General features: G+C 43.3%; 1 long non-coding RNA gene across 1 annotated transcript; it reads left to right on the forward strand.

Annotated features, from left to right (window-relative positions):
• Positions 1 to 7014: 7014 nt before the first annotated feature.
• On the forward strand, positions 7015 to 17667 carry LOC109283587 (uncharacterized). Its single transcript, XR_002090808.2, has 4 exons — positions 7015 to 7404; positions 9859 to 11238; positions 15591 to 15673; positions 15774 to 17667. It is a non-coding gene; the product is annotated as an uncharacterized LOC109283587 (long non-coding RNA).
• Positions 17668 to 19534: the final 1867 nt, after the last annotated feature.

The following is a 19534-nucleotide window of genomic DNA, read 5'->3' on the forward strand; positions in this document are numbered from 1 at the left end:
AGAACATACAAAGGACCCAGTTTCCTTTCAGTCTGAGGCCCCAACCCATATTCCAGCCAGTGGTGAATTTTTGGGCCTAAGAATGTGGAGGAATTCTCCATCAGTGAATGAGCTTTGATTTTGCCCTATCAGGTTGGGATATATGAGAGTTTTTGCTGGTAAGTCAGTCTCCCAACTGAGGGGCATCACATGACCATTTGTAAAACATAATATGTTATAAAAATCACTAATAACCCAATCAGCACCAGCATTCCCTCTAAGCTGTGTGGTGTGCACGGCCACGCAGGCACGCTCATGCCGCACTGCCAGGCCTGCCTGCACAGCTGCGCACACCGCACAGCTTAGAGGGAATGCTGATCAGCACCATTCTCCCCAGACATGCAATCTCTTCCATAGAATGACTGAAGTGTTTTCAGTATTACTTAAAATATTTTGGACTTTTTAATCTACGTAGAAATAGAGAGTCGATTAAAAAAAAACATGACTTGTGCTACATTTTCATTTTATCAGAAGCAATTCTGCTATTAATTAAACAATTAAAGTTTTCTCATAGGTAATTCAGAGGTTGACCTATGTTCCTCATCATAACCTCCAAATGGCTGAAAATGTATCTAAATTCAAAATGTATAGTCTCCCCACACTTGCTGGTAACAAGGATAATGGCTTTGCTCAATTTTTTGGCATTAGGATGAGTTATAGGTTAAGTACATGCAGTCAAAAAGCCTAAGGCTGAATCAATTCAGTCTTTGCAGGTTAGTCTAAGCTGTGTAGATTGGTCCGATAAGCAAATGAACAGACATTCACTTTTTATCTTGGAAATGCTGCCATATGCCTGCAATGGCTCAGGCCAGAAGCTGGGGGCCGTTAGAGCATGCCTCCCTGCTTAGCTACAGCAAATGGCTTGGGCCAAGGCTAGCCTGTCCACCCTGTGAGGAGGCGTTTACAAGGGAGGAGCAAAGCATCCTGGGATGCTGGGGGACTGCAAGTTAACTTGAATCTGGAGGGGATCTGGAACAGAAGTTCAATAAACTGTTTTAGCTAAATCAGTTAAGTCTGATACTACATCCATCCAGGTTTATCTTAAACCAGTTTCAGACATTCTGAAAGCAGTTTATGTACGCTGAACTTCTGGTGTGTTACAGATTTGAAGCAGTTTCTGATCACCAGCTTGTGTGTCATTTCTGTCCCTAGCCATAATGTAACTATAGCAAAACAGACATTGCTTTACAAATATATACCAATGCATCAAATGAAAGATATTTAGGTTCTACTCTTACATATGGAGAACGGATCAGTAGGGGATGCTTACAGTGCAATGGAAGAAGGTTGTTTTCTGAGTTGGGATGGAATGGAAGCAGATGTATGAAAAACTAAGAATTGATGCCCCCTGTGTGCATTTGGCTACTTCACCACAGGAGACATGCCTTGTACTGGGCACCCTGCTGGGAGGGCACACATGACAGTGAGTGGAAAAAGTATGACAGCAGGACTCTGCAATTAATATTATGTCAAATTAAGCCTTCGGCTCTTCAGCATCCCCCAAGCAAATGGTGACCCATAGCTATCACCCTCCCACACGCAAATATAATGCACCTTTACATCATTTTTACGTATAGTTATATATCTACTTGCAAACTCAATTCAGGCTTTGTGAGGCTGTTAGAAAGAGGAGCTCCAACTATTCTTTTTCTTTCCCATTGCAGCCTGAGGGGAAAGATGCCATAGGCCTATGTTGGTTCGTATTTTCATTGGCTGCTTTAAAGTTCTCCAGGGCTTGCTCACAAATAGAAATTAGAGATGGGAAAACACTGCTAATATATCTTGACCATAACCTCTTCTCCAGTTTACCTTAAACACAGCCCACCCTTTTGAGTGCTTTAGGCACCATATTTCTAGAGACCCCAATAGACTTGCAATTCAGTTTCCTGCCCAATTAGTCCTTTAGTAATAGGGCCAGTAGGAAGACAACTTGTTGCCTAATCTCCTACCTCCTGCAAATTGTGAAGTCAGTCAGTGAAGGACTGTTCCCAATAGGAAAACAATCCCAACCCCCACTTTGGTCTGTTTGTGCCTCTCAATTTGCTGTAGACTCCTAGCAATGCTCTTTGATGCTGATCCTTCCTTGCTTCGTTATGGAAGTCTTGTCGCTATGGCGACTGTACGCAGCTTTACAATCTGTTTGTGGTCCACCTCTTTCAACTAGAAATGATTCTTGATGCTTAACAATTGCAATTGATTCAAATTGGGTTTTTTTCCTTATGTTTTTTAGAGTTAAAAAGGAAAATATTGATACTTGGCAAAAAGAAACTTTCAGAAAACTCCATGTCCCATTATTTTGTTAATTTAAAAAAAAATCTAGGAGTGGATTTTGTGCTAAAGGAGGTTCTCCAGTGACAATTCTTAGAAAAGGAATTTATTTTTATTTCATCTCAGAGGAGAGGTACCAACCAGTAGGGCCTAGAGCTTTGCAAGGAGGCATGTTTGGTCCCTACAGCCCATTCAGCCCTTGTGCCACAGTGTTGAGATTGCCAATAAAAGAGTTAGTTATCGCCAACTGTGACAGGGGTTCCTAGAGGGAGAGGGAGATGTGGACATTCATTTGCTAGGAAATTAACCACCCAAATTAGCCAAGAAAATGCCTTCCCCTTCCATCTGCAGCTGTGACTTCTGAGGGCTGATGCCTGAGTTAAAGGTAGGAGGCAGGTTATGAAGTAACACTGATTTTCTCCTTTACCTGTGCTGCAGATATTGCAAGGACTTCACCTCCCCAATCTGGCAGCTAACACAAAGCTTACCAAAAAGATACTTATTTAAAAACTTGTTAATTGCAGGTGAGATAAAGCCACCCTTCGCCTTTGGCCTCTTTGTACGAGCCATGAAAATCAAGCCCCCCAGCTACCATTGTTGTCATTAGCAATTCCTTGATTCAAGGATGATCTCTACCATCGCTTCTCGGCCTCTTCTTTTGTACAAGATAAAGTGTAATCACCTCACTGTTCTGGTACCCAAGCCAAAATTGATTTAAATGGCAGTGTAGTGGAGGGTGCACCCCTATCCAAATGCAGACAGGATTCCCTGTGAGAGCCTCAGAGTTAGCTTCCCACTGGCCAGCTTCCAGTGGGAGGATCTCAGCTACATGCCTACTTTATGGAAATGGAGGACTCCTCCCTAGCTTGCTGCTGTGGTCATTGGCTGAGGGAAAGCAAGACTCGGGGACATCTGAACCCCAAGCCTCTGGGCTTGGGCCTGCATATAGGATACCTGCCGATGGATTTGGTTGCAGCACCACATACGGTGTTTGAGCAATTGAGTTTTGGTCAGTCAAAAGGATTCAGAACTGATCTAGCTAATTTCACCTGGAACACAAAAAAATGTGACAAAAAAAAAATCTCTCTACCATGGCTTCTGGATGGGTTTTGAGATGACTTAAGAGTCCAATCCTTAAGTCACAGATCTGTCCACAGAAGTTGCAGGTCTTTTCACAGGGAAGAGTAGTCTGCAGGCTAGGATTCCTCTCCTTTTTCTTCCTCCACTCTCTATTCTCTGCTTCGAGGGCAGGATGCTTTACCTCAAAACCAGCTGCCATTTGGTTGAGGTTGTGGTGCTATTGGTTGGCAGCCAGCTCCTCCCAGGTCTTAATGTCTGCATCCATCTTCTTGAGGTATGCCTCCACTGTATCCTTGTAGCATTTCCTCTGGCTATCATGATATCTTAGGCCAGGGGTGTCCAACCTTTTTGAATGTGAGGCCAGATCATGAACTTTTTATCACTTTTTATTTGTACTACTTCCTAGACACATCTACACATGCCTTTTAATATGCAGCCATAAGTTCTGGAACTTATCACACCAGAGCTTCTTGCTGCCAGATGCATGTCTGCATGTGTGTCTGGGATTGTCGCACATTGAACCGGGTCGGAGCAGCCCTAGCTGTCAGGGGGCCCCGGTGACTTACCAGCCTGCAGCTGCTCTTCCCGGCTCAGTGTGTTGTGGAAGGGCTGGCTGGGGCACGCGGGTACTTTGGAGTGGGGCTAGCCTGCAGGCAGCACCTGCACTGAAGCACCCTCATGCCCCAGCCAGTCCCTCCAGCATCCACATGTGTGCCGCTGTGGACTTTTTATTCTGCAGCAGGATAGTACTTGTATCGACAAGTACTATTTTGCTGCAGGGTAAATTAGCTTACTCCATTCTAGCTGGGGCAAACATGTAGACACCGAAACATTTACTGCACAGCTAATTAGTCTACTGTACAATAAATGTCTTGTGTAGATGAACCCTTGTGTGTATGCATCATTCTGTCTCCTGGCACAGACACAACTTAAAAAACCAACAAATTAAGCAAAAAATAGCCAAAACCATAAAGAGATTTTGTTTCACTAGTCCTGTAGTCATTATAGTTAACTGTACATCTCTTATTCAGATTCATAAAAACAGAAGCTAGCCTTCTTGAATGTCTTGACAGTGCCTCCAATTCTGAGTTAATATTACCACACCTGAGTGAAGGTTTATAACTAGAAGTAAAAACAGCCACAGGACTGTGAAATAGAAAAGAGGCATTGCCAGGAATGGCCAAAAGATAGCAAAAGTGCAAAATAAAGATAATTTGAATAGTGGAACATGAAGACTATTAAAATGTACAGAGGGTTGTCAATACCTGTACAATAGAGAAAGATTAGCAGAAAGCAGGGAGATGATAATAAGCCATGGATTTAATTAACTCCTCAACACTGCTTGAATAGACATGTCAACTGCCTTTCCCAGGCCATTGGTTTTAAAGTTTGGGTGGAACAGAAATCAAAGGTGGGTGCAACTGCCCCACTGCATCTCCTTGGATCCACCACTGCTGCCAACCCTTTGATGGGAATCGGCTTGCCCAGGAGACACTGTATTTTTACATCTGGAAAATTTGCATAAGCTGAAAAGAATTGTGATGGGCTGCTGGGGCCAGATTTTCAAAAGTGGGCAGCACCATATATGTACCTAACAGAGAGAATTCTTGACAAGCAAGACCCAGCTGCATTCACTGGGCTCCTTTGCAAATTCTGACCTCACAAACAAGGCCAAATTTTGCATAGCTAGTGAAGGAAATCCATCTTTTCACTTACCAAGAGTCAATAGTTCAGGGGTTTACAAACTTTGTGATACCATGACCCTGAGTGCTGAACAGCGGCAGTGGGGGACACGGAGCTTGCACGTGGCAGCTACCGCTGCCACTTCCCCACACCGCTGTGCATACCCCTGGGAAGCTTGTGGCCCCCTTTTAAGTTACTCACAACACCCCAGGGGGTCACAACCTACAGTTTGAGAACCCTTGTACTAAGTAGAACCTGAGGCATAGTAAATATGTAGACCCAGTTGTTAATCGTGATGATGTTAAATGCTTGTTCAGCTTGAGACCTTGGTGAAAAATCTTAGACCATGGAGCTGATTCTTTATGAGTGAGGCATTAACTCTAGTAGCTGGAAATAACTACCAAAACATGTGTTATTGTGTTCTGATAGTGCCACTGTAACAATAGAGAGCAACATAAATCTGAATCTGACTCCTCTCTTTGCTGTCAACCATTGCATGAGAGAAACATGAATAAGGCCATATCATCCCTCATCTGTCCATTCTCAGACACTCTTTGCCTGTCCTCTGTGTGGTTAGGGGCTGTAAAGTTTTTAAATACTATTTGACAGCGGGGTTTTTTTGTTGTTGTTGCTCCCTCTTGCATGTTACACCAGCTACACACAAGCACATCTTCCAAGACAAACAATCTGATCTTATTTGTAACAGAAGTCCTAGATATTTCCAGCTTAATTTCTGAATTATGCCGAGATATTGAACTCTCTGATAAATATTGGCATTTGTTATAAATTTAGTTGGTTTAATACCTAGTTTTTTACTATTTTTCAAAGGGATTTACTATCAGAGGCATGAAGAAGTTTGCTTGTAACTGTGGTACATTTCAGGTTTTATAGCTTGTGGAAATATAATTTGAGGAGAAAATTTATAGTTTGATCTCTAAAGTGAAAAATTTCATTTACCACATTTTGTTAATGAAAATAAAAAACAGCAAACAAACAATTTATAAAAAAAAATTTAAAGTGACGTGATAAGAGATTAAAAGTGATTTGTGAAAATAAATCTCCGTTCCTAACACTTTGATTAAGAGCTATTTTTTATTCTAATTGATTCCTTAATTTTCATTTACACAGTTTAATTGCTGGACTTTACTCAGCTTGAATGATGAAGTTGGTCTAAGTAATTTCACTTTCGATTTCTAAACATTTTTGTTTAAAGGCACTAACTCAAGGCCCTTAGATCTGGGCCTCTAAAGTGCAGTGGAGTTTTGTTTTGTTTTTTAAAATAAAATGCTTTTCTGAAATTTAACAATATTTCCTAGCCCCATTTTCCATTAACAACAGGCTTGGTCAAACCCTTTAATTTTATTTACCAAGCCTGTAAGTGTCCCTTTTAAAAATAGACAGTCATTTCTTTTTATGTAACCGTGCAGTGTATGTGTGTGTCAGAGACGGTGAGGTTTTCACCCAGAACTCCAGGAAAAAAAAAAACCTCCATGCAGTTAATACACATCAGTGCTTTCCTATGCTGAATCTGGTGCACTTGCAATCTTCACATACTTCCCTTAGAGAGCTGCATGTGTAAGCAGTAAATTGCATAGCATGCTTATATGCATTACTAAAGGGGAAACGTATATACTTAAGTCACCTCCTTGCTTTTTCTGAAAGATGGGGGTGGGGGGAAGGGAGCATAAGAGAGCAGAGCAATTTACCACTTTCCATCACAGCCAATCAATTTACAGGCAATTTCACTGCCAGCCAATCAGCCTGTGGGTGATTTCAATCTCAGCCAATCTTCCCTTGAAGCTCCTATTACACTCCCATAGGGAGCTGGTTAATTGCACGCTAGTGGCTGCCAAGACCTGCTCCTTTAAGACAGGCTGCTCACTCTTTGCACCAATAGAGAAGCGTGCAACGGAAGCCAGCCCCTTAGTCTGCGTCCGTCCATAAGCGAACTCACCTGGAAACAGAAACAAACCCAAGCCGCATCCATTTCGCCTTGCGTGTCTTTGGAACTTGATGTGAAAGGAGACTTTCATTTTAAGCCATAAGTTCATTTCAACTCAGCAATAAGGCACTGAGCAGTCACACACTTCTAAGAAATTATGCGGCACCTCAGAAACGCCAGGGACTGTTTGCTTGAGAAAAACTGCTTCTGAAACCACACGGCTTAGATTTCCTTCACTTGCTAGAATGATATGGGCAGAACAAATTGCCTGCAAATTGCATGGTGTTACAGCCCAGACTGTGACACTGCTGCCAGGCTGCTTGTTAAAGACAGGATTGACCCCAGCATACCTGTGGCAGCCGCCTCGAAGAATCATCTGGGTCTCAGAGGCCGTGAGTGACTGGTGCCTCCTGAATCTGGGGGGCACCTGCAGAAGCTGCCAACAGCAGCAGCCCTGTCGGGGGGGGTGGAGGGGGGCACCAGCCCTACCAACAGCATCAGTGTTGGCCGTCAGGGGGGGCACTGGCCCCCTCAGGAGGAGCACGTGCACCCCCGTGCACCCCCTACCAGTCGCCTGTGTCATAGGCCATCACTGGAAATAGAAATTCAAGTAGTTTTCAAAGAGGGTGCAATGTCTCTCCTTAGTCTGACATTTGCAGGGGCTGTCATATGTTATTGGACCGATCAGGATGTGGAAACCTTCACAGTGACAGATTGCTCCCTCCCAGTTTTGGTGGCACAATGCTGCTTTTTTTGAGGGGGGCGTTCCTGCTAGTTACAAGAAACATGCTTGGCATGGACATCGGTGTCATTAAAAAGGGAGGGCTATTCCAAACATTTTGGCTGACTGTATGCGTTAGTGACAAGATTATTAGCCTCAGGGGAAATCCTGGCTTTTAGTAGGAAGGACAGAAACAATTGCTCTTCACAAAGTGCTGCTTCATTCATCACCAAAAATCCATTCCAGTCCTCCCCAACATAACTGATTCCATTCAAAGCAATCACCCTCCTAAGTAAAGGGCCTAAACCCAAGGACTGCATGGAAAATGAGCAAGAGCATTTTTTGCAGCACAGCCAACACTTACGTTTTACATAAGCACATACATAGGAATTTAGATTTCTAAATTCAACAGGGTTTTTATTTGGTTTTAGGAACAGGTTAAATGAGCACTTTTATGAGATGGTTTGGATAAAGATGGTCCTACCTTGAGGAGGGGGCTGGACTAAAGGAACCCCTAAGATCCCTTTCAACCCTGCCTTTTTAGGATTCTGTGACAAACAGCACGTGTACATTTGCTACTGGACATATCACAACATCTTTGGGGCAGGCAACTCAGCAATACAGGGTTTATATTGGAATCATCCCAGCTTCTTTCAAGGATGTGACAGGGTTGGGTGTATCAGGCCTAGCACTACTGACAGCCCCTCTACTATGGCAGAACCTGTGGAAGTAAAATGCCTGTCTGCAAATACGTACCAGTACTTACTTATATTTAGTGTCCATTTCCAGGAATTGGAAGGGCTGCAGTTAGGGCCAGAGCAAAATGCTTAGTTACCAAACTGTTGATGGTTTAGTCTCTTTTTATTACCAAAAACTATCAAACCAGTCACACACTAGGTATGTGTAACAGCTTGGTGATACAGCTCCAGTGGTGCTAGGGCTTATCTACACAGCAGCACAGAACCAGCTCATAAATCATGTAGAGAGACGAATGCATTGCAGGTGAGCCCTCACAGAGGGCTCTTTGCTTAGTAACAGGGAGGCCCAAAGTTTAACTGAATGGGATGGTCATCAAGTTGAGATAATAATGCTGTCTAGAAGTAGGGCCTGCATTCACTTTTCAATAACTTCATGCACTGTCTTGGGTAAAATCCCAAAGTCCAAGTCCAGATCAGAGCTTTATGTTCAGTGTGACACACAGAAGATATTTTTAGCCATCATCCTCAGAATTTGTCTCCCACCCCAATCTCTCCCTGGCCATTCTGTGAGTCTCTCCTCATGAAGAAAGTTGTAAAACCATCACTATAGGTCAGTCATCTTCTTCAGCTCCACAGTCTATCCAAAACTGCTGTAGATTGTTCTGAGCACAACACACCATCCCTACTTCTAATCAAAGGATGTGACCTGATATGTTCAGTTTTTAATAGCTATAGGAACACAGATTCCATGTCTTCCGTGTTACATCAGCTCTCAGTCTGGACCTATAGCGCTCCCTTCCTATTTCAGCTGCCGTGCAGCTCTACGAGGGCCTGCTGAAGTGATCCTTCAATACACAGGGTTCTTCCAGGTGTAAGCCTCTTTGGAGCAGCAGTTTTAATTAAAGACAGGTTCTGTTGTAGTGTCGTGGAAACACACACAGAGTACTTTTGGGTCAGGTCAGCAGAAGCTTTTATTCAAAAGAAACTACAGCTGTAGGGGGAGTTCCAAAATGACATGGATTTCCCAAGCACTTGGAAGGGGTCCCCCCCCAAGAGCAAAATCAGGAGGCTTATATACTTTTTAACAGTCGCTTACAACTCACGTGATCATATAGTGAAATTAGCATGAAAAGCGGCTATAATATTACTTCATTATTTCTTTGCTGTAATCAGGATGGGAATTATGAGGGAGGTGAGGTTAGTTCACAAACCTCCTTCTTGCACCTGGAAATCTACTTTGTACATACTTTTTTTTTTTTACCTTCAAGGCCGCGGTGAGCGAAGCATTTGCAGAAGAGTTACAAAGAACAAACACTTGCCCTTATCTGTTCTACTGTACAGAGCCAGCAATTCTACACAAAGCAGTTATGTCATCTTATAACTAAAATAATCAAAGTTTAAGGCATATATTTTTTCTGATTCCACAGCCGTTTACTGGTCTGGACAAACATCTGCTTTGAGGAGACACTAAACTTCTTGCAAGATTTCCCACAAGAAAGGCTAAAACCTAAAAACTAAGGCCAAGTTCTGGCCTTACTCCAGCAGCATTTGGGGATATGAATGAAATGCAACAGCCCCAGGGAGGACCATTCATATGCAGGCCCTGCTGAACCCCCAGGGAGCTCCCAGTCCAGAGTTGTGGTTGGACTAAAGGGGAAGGACGAGGTCTTGTCTTGAATTGATGACCAATGAGTGAGCCAAAGGCCCAGATCCAAACATCCATGCGAGGGCCAGGGAAATTAACACAAAACTAAGAAACTTGGAGTAGGAACTAGAGGAAAGGCTGGACAGAAACCAGGTGAGGAGCTGGATGCAATACTGAGTTAAGGTCTAGGAAAGACATATTGAGCAACTGCTTCCCCATAATCTGCTCATTTATTTTATGGCTGACTCTCAAGGGGCCTGCAAGGCATGGCTGAGATCTCACAGGGAGTTTTACAAATATACACTTGATCTGAGCCTACAAGAGTCTTGGAAGCCCACAGGAGGCTACCCAGGGTTACAGCAATTCCAAGGGCAGTTCTCACACACCAGGAGTCATATCAGCTCCCAGAACAGACAGAATCCAGGAGGAATGAAGAAACCTTAAAGTCATCTTTATCTTGGACTGCTGTGAACAACAGTGGCACTCATACCTTGGCCTCCAGAACCACATGAAAGCAGGGACTCCAGCAAGATACCATGCCAACCAGCTGGTGAACTCAGAACTCAAAGCACATGTGAAGCTCCAGCAGAGACCTCACTTGCATCCAGGATCACGATGAGGGTGGCAGTCCCCTTGCTGTGTGATCCAGGATCTATACATGTATATACGCACCCATACTCACAGCTACGTAACTCTTTCAGAGGCATTGCTTTCAATTCATACATGACCTAATATGCAACCACCTTCCAATCCCAATCCCACTGTAACTCCCATGGAGAAACAACAGGCAAAGCATGTCTGTCAGTTCACAAGGGAGTCAGGCCTACTGGGTGGTGCCAGAAGTGAGGACTGGTGGGGATGCACAGATAACCTGTGGGTTGGGAGTAACCAAGGTCAACCCAAGCTCCAAACAGAGTTGCGGGGACCAAAGCTCAGAGTCCAAAACTGAACCAAAGGACAAACCAGAGATCAGAGGTCAGGAAGCAGGCTGAGGTCAAACCAAAGTCCAAAACACCAAGCCAAAGGGTTAACCAAGAATCAGACACCAGGAAGCAAGCCAAGATCAAACTGAATTCCAAACACGGAGCCAGAGGGTTAACCAGGAATCAAGGGGTCAGAGGAAGAGTTACCAGCACTGGAGACACACAAGGATTGGAGACCTGTAAGTTGTGCACCAAGGCACAGGTGCTGGGGGGGGGTGGGGGGGGGGGGGAGGGAAGGGGCAGGGGGTCCTTAAGAGCTGACCCAGAACCAGTCAGAGAGAAGGGGCTAGGGCTAGTTAGGCTCAGTTACTCCAGCTTCAGGGCAGAAGCCTCACTTAGTCTTTCCCCTCCAGATTAAGGCTCAGATGGCCCTATTTAGTTTACTGGGTTCAGATGACCCATCAGGCTGCAGGGCATGAGTCCTTAGCCTAACCCTGACATTGTCTAGCTATAACATATAGATTACATCCAGTTGCTCAAAAAAAAGGGAAGAAGAGGAAGTGAAGAAAAAAAATGCAGTGTCCAAAATGGGTTCCTTATTTTAGAAATGTCTGAATCATCTTCTGCTTTAGCACCTGGATACTGTTTATCAAAGCCAGACAAATCCTTAGAGCATAGTGTTATACACATGAATAACTGCATGAACACTATGGCCACTGCCAAACTGAGGCCCTCCCCTCACCATAATGACTGTTGATCACCATTTGAGTACCTTTTTCAAATAATCCTATCACTGTTTGAAGGCTGAAAAATCCAGGCTTTGCCGTACCTTTCAGAAGTGAATTCCAGAGCAAGGGGTCTAAAGTGAGAACACCTAGGACCAGATTTTGAAGGTATCTAAAGGTAGAAATAGATATATTGATAGAAATGGGAGTTAGGTATCTTGGTGCCTTTGAAAATCCCACTCTGCACCTGTCTGCATTTTTAAACACTTAAATACTTTTAAAACTCTGCTCCCAGCTTACTAACCTTGAAAAATTCACTTCTGGAAGGTAACAGTTGTAGTTTGCTCCCAGTTGTCTGACCTGTAATGCTAGGACATAGGAGGAAAGGTGGTCTTGATAGTAATTAGGCTCCAGACCATTCTTGGCTTTCAAGATTGTAACCAACCTTTTAAATAACACTGGGCATGTCTACGTCGCCCTACAGTGACACAGCGACACGCTACGTCACCATGCAGCATGCTATGGCAACATAGCGATTATGTATGTCTACACGTAGTTGCCAGCTACATCACCATAGTGGCACACTCCCTAGGTATAGTGCACCGTTATGGCGATGTGGCAGTGAAATTCACTTGTGTGCCAAGCGCATGGTGCAGCAACTGACTATATTGCGCCATGCTTTAGTACTTCCAAAAGGAAGCACTAAAGCACGGCACTGTACCAATGTCACTGAACTGCAATGTGTAGATGCACCCACTCAAAAGTATATAAATTGCTTTTTCTGAGCACTGGCATTATACGTTTGCTGGGGTCCACTCCATTATGGACCAGGCAGTTGCTTTTTTTATTTAGCTATAGCATTCAAATGGTCTTCACACAGTCTTCCATTTTGTGGCAAGGGCTGTGTAACAAAGCAGGGCACCCCCACTTTTGGGAGCCCAAGGGTGGCCACAGGGCCTATGCCCATGTTCTTATCCTATCAGGTATGTCTGACGGACACTTGGCTGGTTGGATGGGATGGTTTAGTCAGGAATGATTCTGCCTTGAGGAGGGGGCTTGACTAGATGACCATATGAGGTCCCTTCCAGCCCTGACTTTCTATGATCCTTTGATCCTATCTGCCTGAAAGGGGGTGGGCTGAGCCCATTGCATACCTCTCCTCCTGACATACAGGATCCTCTGCTAAGGGGACATTTGCAGGGCTGCCTTAGAAGAGTGGGTTTTATCACCTTGCCAAACATTGTACTTAGGACAGCTTGATTTAGATCGTAATAAGTGTTAGTATGAGTTAGAAATGTTGCTGAGCAGTAATGCTTACCATGACTTAAATAAAACATGTCCTAAGCAATGGAGCCCTTGAAGACTTCTCCAGTGCACTGCAGTGTGTGGTGGGGGGTGGGAACAACAACTGCACAGTCTCCTGGTCCTCTGTGGAGTAGTCGGATGGGACATTAGCTCAACATGTGTTAAGTAAAACAATTTGAAGATATCCCTCGCCAGAAAAGTCCTAACTTTGCTACGCTATGATGCTTACAAAGTCCTAACTTTGCTTACAATGTGTATTATTGCTTGAATGCTCAGACACTAGCATTTTAAGTACAGTTAAACATCCTAAATCAGGGGTGGGCAAAATGCAGCCCAGGGGCCGGATGCAGCCCGCCAGGCCATTCTATCCGGCCTGTGGGCCCCTAAAAAATTTAGAAAATTAGTATTTATCTGCCCCGGTTGCCTATCATGCGGCCCTTGATGGTTTACCAAAACTCAGTAAGCAGCCCTCTGCCCAAAATAATTGCCCGCCACTGTCTAAGTGCAATGTGTGACAAGGCTCTTACAGTTAAACATGCCACTGAGATGCGTAAAGATGTTCACACCTTTGTAAGTATTGCTTCAGGCTCTCTGAGGGCTTAGGTAGACATCTCTGGCTCAGTTGCACTGGTTCCTGTTTTCAAGCTTCACTTTACAACCATGATGGCTAGAAAGTTTATATTATTTGAGTAAAATGTAAGTTGAGATTCTTGACTTCATTACATAACGCCAGGAGTTGAGACTCTAGGTACAGGTCTTTAGTATTTACCTGTCAATCCAGCCTTAAGAGGGAGGAAATGGTTGTAGCTTCTTAAAACAAACCATAGGTGGAAAGTACTCCAGGATCCTACTGCTACCTCAGAATTCAAGAGTTGTGATGAATCAAGTCCAGAGAATACTTTTGTAAAGGGTAGGCATGGAATAAATATGAAATAAACAGAAGAACAATCTGTAATTCTCTGACTGACTAAAATCTTTATGCAGAATTATGAGTGAACAATTCTGGAAAACTTGAAAAAACATTCCCTTTATACCACATGGCTTCTAGCATTGTTTTTTATGGCTTGTAGTTTTCTTTGCTATTCTCTCTAATACCAAATATTTCTCTAATATTGTGATTCAACACTGCATACAGAATAGGAAATATGATACAGTGGCTAATTGCACATTATGTTTTAGAGGTCAATATGAAATCTGAAAGATGAAAAATTGTTCAAAGAAGAGCATAAACCTTAGATCTAACTTAAATCTCTCTTGCACTCAGGGTGTTTCACCAAAAAAACCCAAAAAGAAGATAAATACATTTTAAACAAATCTTACTATGACTCAAAGGAACAGGTGAAATCATATGCAACATGCCCTGAGGATGTTGAATATTACTGCATAGGACCTGCTGCCTGTTGTTTGAAATCAGGCCAATGGGACAGGAAGTGGCTGTTCAGGACAGACAAATGGAAGACAGGAAGTTAGATGCAGATCATTTTTGATCCCGTCATCACTCATCACCGAAATTTTGCCATCTCTACACAGTCTCAATTTAAGTCATTTTTATTGCGACTTCTTTTTTTTAAACAGACTTAGAATAAACCCCATATATATAATAATGAGAAATTACTGTACACATTTCCCACATAAGTATTTACCAGTATGGTGAACTTTGCTCCTCCAGAAACCTATACAAACATTGACTAATCTGTTCTAACAACACATTGATGAGTTTGTAGCTGTTGCCATCCTTATTTTATACATTTGGTGGTTGAGACCAATATGTTAGAAAGACAGTGCAGTCAAAAAATGGCCATTTGGGTGCTTCAAAAGGACTTTTTTTACTTTTCTGGAGACATGTGTCATTTTCAAAAATGCAAATCACAAAGATCCTTGAATGTCCAGGCCCTCACCCCCAACTCCACGCTGCCTGTGTTCCTTATTCTCAGGGGTGTGCTCAGCTACCACTTTCTTAAACTCTAACACAGGTAACACACATATAAACAGGAGCTGCTGCTCTAGGCATGCTTTGTGAAGGACTAACTTAACAGACAAATTAACACACTTTCCTCACTGGCACCTTCTGGATTACAAAGATGCAATACTCAAAAACAGTCCATTACCAGCATAATAACTTATGTTTCTCTTCCCTCAAGATGGTCAGTCCATATACATATTCCACTGACCAGTGCACCCGAGTCAAAAGATTTTGTAATCAGTGATATCCACTAGTGTGATGCAATCTTGCATTGAGACCAGACAGTTAAAAGGGACAAAGAAATCCCAACCATCCCAGTTCATTTGACAGGAAAAGGCCCTGTGGTGTAAGCAGAGGCAATGGATGGTGAGTCATGAAATAGTTGTGTGGACTAAACAGCTCAAAGAACTTTAAGTTATTGTGGACTTAAGTAACCTACAGCTTGTATGCCATACATATTCTGTGGTTGGTGACTTCCCAACAGTAGCTCTAGATAGACACGGCTGCAAGAAGTCTAGGTGAAGAGTCTATGTAGCACCATCCTGTTGAATTATGAATCATCTCCTGCAGCTTGAACATGTGTCTATTATTTTGATAGAGTGGATGCAGACAACCATACAGATATCTCCGATACATTTCTTAAGGAAGCTTCTGACCTGGAGTGAACTCTCACTGAATGAGGTAACACCTGACTTGCAGGGGTATACCAATCAATCAGTAACACAGTCTGATATGTGGGATAGTCACTGATGCCTGTTTGGCTTTGATCCTCTTTGTGTAGGTTGCAAAGAAACTTGGTGATGCCTGGTGGTGGACACAGAGGTTCAACATAGCTCAGAATCCATCCAGAAGCAGAGAAGCCTTTGCTGAGGTTGTGTCTTGGTGGGGTATAAAAACTATCTTTTTATAATTTACTAATAAGCCTAAGGGATGAAACCTCAGATGTTCCTGAGATTTTCATGCATGTACTACATTAAGTGACCTTGCATCAGCTCCTTGCCCAAACACAGAAACCCTCAGAGACCCAATCTTTTGACGTAAGGAACTATAATTGACAGGTACCTTATGAACACACAGCTGTTGCAAATCCAAAGGGAAGGAAGTGATATTGATAATGACAACTGCTTATTATGAAGCACAGGAGGAATCTGTGGGCAGGATGAATGGCAATATGAAAATAGGCATCCTAAAGGTTGAAAGCAGCAGGCCACCCCTTTGGATATAGGGATGGAATGATTAGTGGTAGAGACACTGTTCTGAACTTGGTGGTTCTGAAGTAAGCCTTCAATTTTTTGCAATGAATACTTCCCGTCTTCTTTGGGATAAAGAATTATCTGAAATAAAACCCTCTCCCCTTTGATAATATACCTTTTCTATTACACCAAGATTTATGAAAGATTTTGCTTCTAGTTTTAATGTCCTCCAGTGAAAGGGGTCCCTCAATGAGGATGGGGAAAGGGAATTAGGAGGTAAAGAATGGAATTGTATCTTGTAGTGGCCTGTCAGAGGGTCCCCCAGTCACTCACTCACGTAAATTAGGGTGGATCAGGCATGCTGGAAAATGAGCTAACCCATGGCCAAAGGAAGGGAAAATAATAGGGACATCTGAAGCTAAAAGGGAGGCTGCTCTGTCTGAGGAGGAAGGAGGTAGCTGGAAAGCAGTGGAAGTTGTTGTAGAATTTCTCCTTTTGGAAGTCTTTCATCTTTTATTCAAAGGCTTTGGTGGCCTATGCTGGTGATATGAAGGCTGTCTGTGGTATCCTTGAGATCTAACATGTTTTCACTCTGGGCCTAAGACAAAGACCCCTAAAGATTTAAGACTTATTTTTCAGTCCATAAAAGATCTTAAAACATTATCCATTTTGTCACAAAACAGGTCACAGCCTTTGAACAGTAAATCCCCTCTTGTTTGCAGTTTGTTGGGAATACTAGATATAGCCAAGAGGAGCAATGTGTAGTAACAGGGGTGGCCATCACCAGACGGTTATAGAGAAGTTTTGGATAGCAACTGACCTTCAGCTAAAATAGATTTAAACTAATCCCTGAACTCTGTTGGTATCATCTCAAAGTAAGGTATGGCTGGTTTATATGGTCATCTTTTGCTAGCAGCACTAGTGAATAGCAGCATTTGAAACCCAGAGATTTCTGATGTAACAGGAAGTCAGTACTGAAACAAAACTGTTTACAGAATTATAAACATAAAGATAAAATGAAATGGTCCTAGCCTAAACAACCTGGGCCCCATATACCCAAGGAACCAGTTTCTCTGTAAGATCCCCAAGATCAGCTGGGAGCATTCTCTTATTAGTAGCATCAGTGAACCAAGCTCACTTGGCAAAAACACATGGGAGGTCATTCTCAGTAGTTGCTCTTCAGCTCTGGAACACCCTCCCCTTTGAGGCCCACCAGAGCCTGATTCTGGACATCTTCCAAAAATGCTGTAAGTCCTTCCTCTTTGGACAGGCACTTGGCAAAGCCAGGCTCAGCTGCAATACTGTTGAAGAAGCTTTTGTTTTGTATTCTATTCTATCCGCTTTTATTCTGCTTCTTACCGTAAACTGCCCTGAGTTATACATAAAGTGAATAAATAAATAAATAAATAAGAAACCTGGAAGTTTTATTAAAGACTAATTACTAACTAAGAGGAATTAACTATACGAAGGATAACAGTGATGCTGCCTGTGACAAGCAAGTGTCACCAGCTCAGAGCATACAGGTACTTTAATTTGTGCTATGGAGAGATGAGGAGAAAGAGCTTGCTTTGTGACGTATATAGATTCAAAGGGATGGAATCAGAGAATGATGGGGGCTGAGGAAGCTATTGCACAGGTTATCACCTCTCAATGACTGTCTGCAAAATGAAGCCCAAGGCTGAGATGAGAACACAGGAGGCCTGGAAGATCCAGGAAACCTGCTGAGGCAGAGCTCACAATTGCCTGCTTGTTTATTGTGCTCCCTCCACCAAGAATTTGCTGTGCAGTTCTGTTGAACAGCAGGTTCTTGCTCATCTCAGCCTGCTCAAAGTCATCCTGCATGGATGCAACTAATCTCAAATGTGCCTCCAATGGACATTCACAATTTAACCCCTATATTAGTAAGTTGCCTAAAAGTCTGTGTCTCCCTATTTCCATGTGTCTAAAGAGGAAGAGATAATCTAGTGCATCCCCCCTTCTCACCTAGATTGAAGGGGCATCTCCTCTTACTCCACCCCCATCACCTTGCAAGAATATTGAGACAAACCCAAGGTCCATCTGGGTGAACAGTTCAGGACTGACCTTGGCACTGATCCCTGCAGGGAGATTTTCATACCACTGGGAGCCTGCTGAAAGATCCGCAGGCTCACAGACAAGCCTCATGGTGCTGTCATCCCATGCTGTCATATCTCCTGTGGTAACACATTGGAGAGAAGGGATTTGTGGATATTTGGGGGCCCTTCATTCTCCTTTGGGATGAACATATATGTTGGAAGAAGTCAAATGAGGAAGAGTTGGAGTCCTGCACTCCACAGAGGCAGAGAATGCCGTTGCTTAAGGCAGACAGGAAGGTGAAGCTTGCCTGGTGCAATTTTCCCAACAGCCTGATAAACCAATCAAGGCAGTGTGATAAACCAAGGAAGGCAGTATGACTACCACTGTATATGCTGATGGTCAGCCACCTCCCATTCCCATTGTTAAGCATCTACTTGAGGCAGCAGCTGCTCTTGCTATGCAACAGAAGATTGAGCCTTTCTACAACAAATGTTGAGAGACTTTGGCTGATCAGAATTAATAGATGCTGGCTTCCCAAGAACCTCACCCAGCGTGGGAGTGAAAGAGGACAGCAGCAGCTACTTGCTGGAAGACCCTGAGGCCATGGTGGAGAGAAGGAGGTGGAGGAGGACACTGCTTGGGGGAATTTTGGCCACTAGGTCCCCTGGAGGGATGGAGAGGAAACTGACAGGTGGTATGTGAAGGAACATACCTTTATCCCCTGCCTTAGTTTACTTTTGCTATTTTTTCACACAAACTTTGAAAACAGTGAGTGCCTTTGCACAGCATTTGGTTTACTTATCACAGTCATGAAATTAACACTGCTGATGCATTTTATTTTACTGTGGTTGGGAAGGAAGTGCTGGGAAGAAATGTGTCTCATTCCCTATGTACGTCACTTTGTTTCCTTACATTTTTTTTCTGAAAGCAGGCCCAGGTTTTGCTCTCATTGCATTTGCATATTCACAGAAGATTTCCATATGTAGGTTTGGGGTTTTTTCAAAATTTTTCTGTTTCCAGTCCAATTTTTGCTTTCATTGTGGAAGCCTGGAGGGAGCTGGGTTACATGCGTGCATGGGGATTTTCATGGAACCTGAGAGGGAATACTGGCAGGGTTTTGGATCACCTGTAGGGTAATTATAACCTAGTCCCCAGTCAACATGCTGTCTGCTGGAAGGATTACTCTTTGTTTCTGTAACTTAACTCTTTCAGTGAGAGAGATTGGTGGTCTATATATGTTATCTCCCCAACTCCCTCGCCTGCCTCACCAAGGGGTTGGTGTTACACAGGTGAC

The sequence above is a fragment of the Alligator mississippiensis genome, chromosome 4 (genome assembly GCF_030867095.1).
Source record: "Alligator mississippiensis isolate rAllMis1 chromosome 4, rAllMis1, whole genome shotgun sequence".
Taxonomy (NCBI): domain Eukaryota; kingdom Metazoa; phylum Chordata; order Crocodylia; family Alligatoridae; genus Alligator; species Alligator mississippiensis.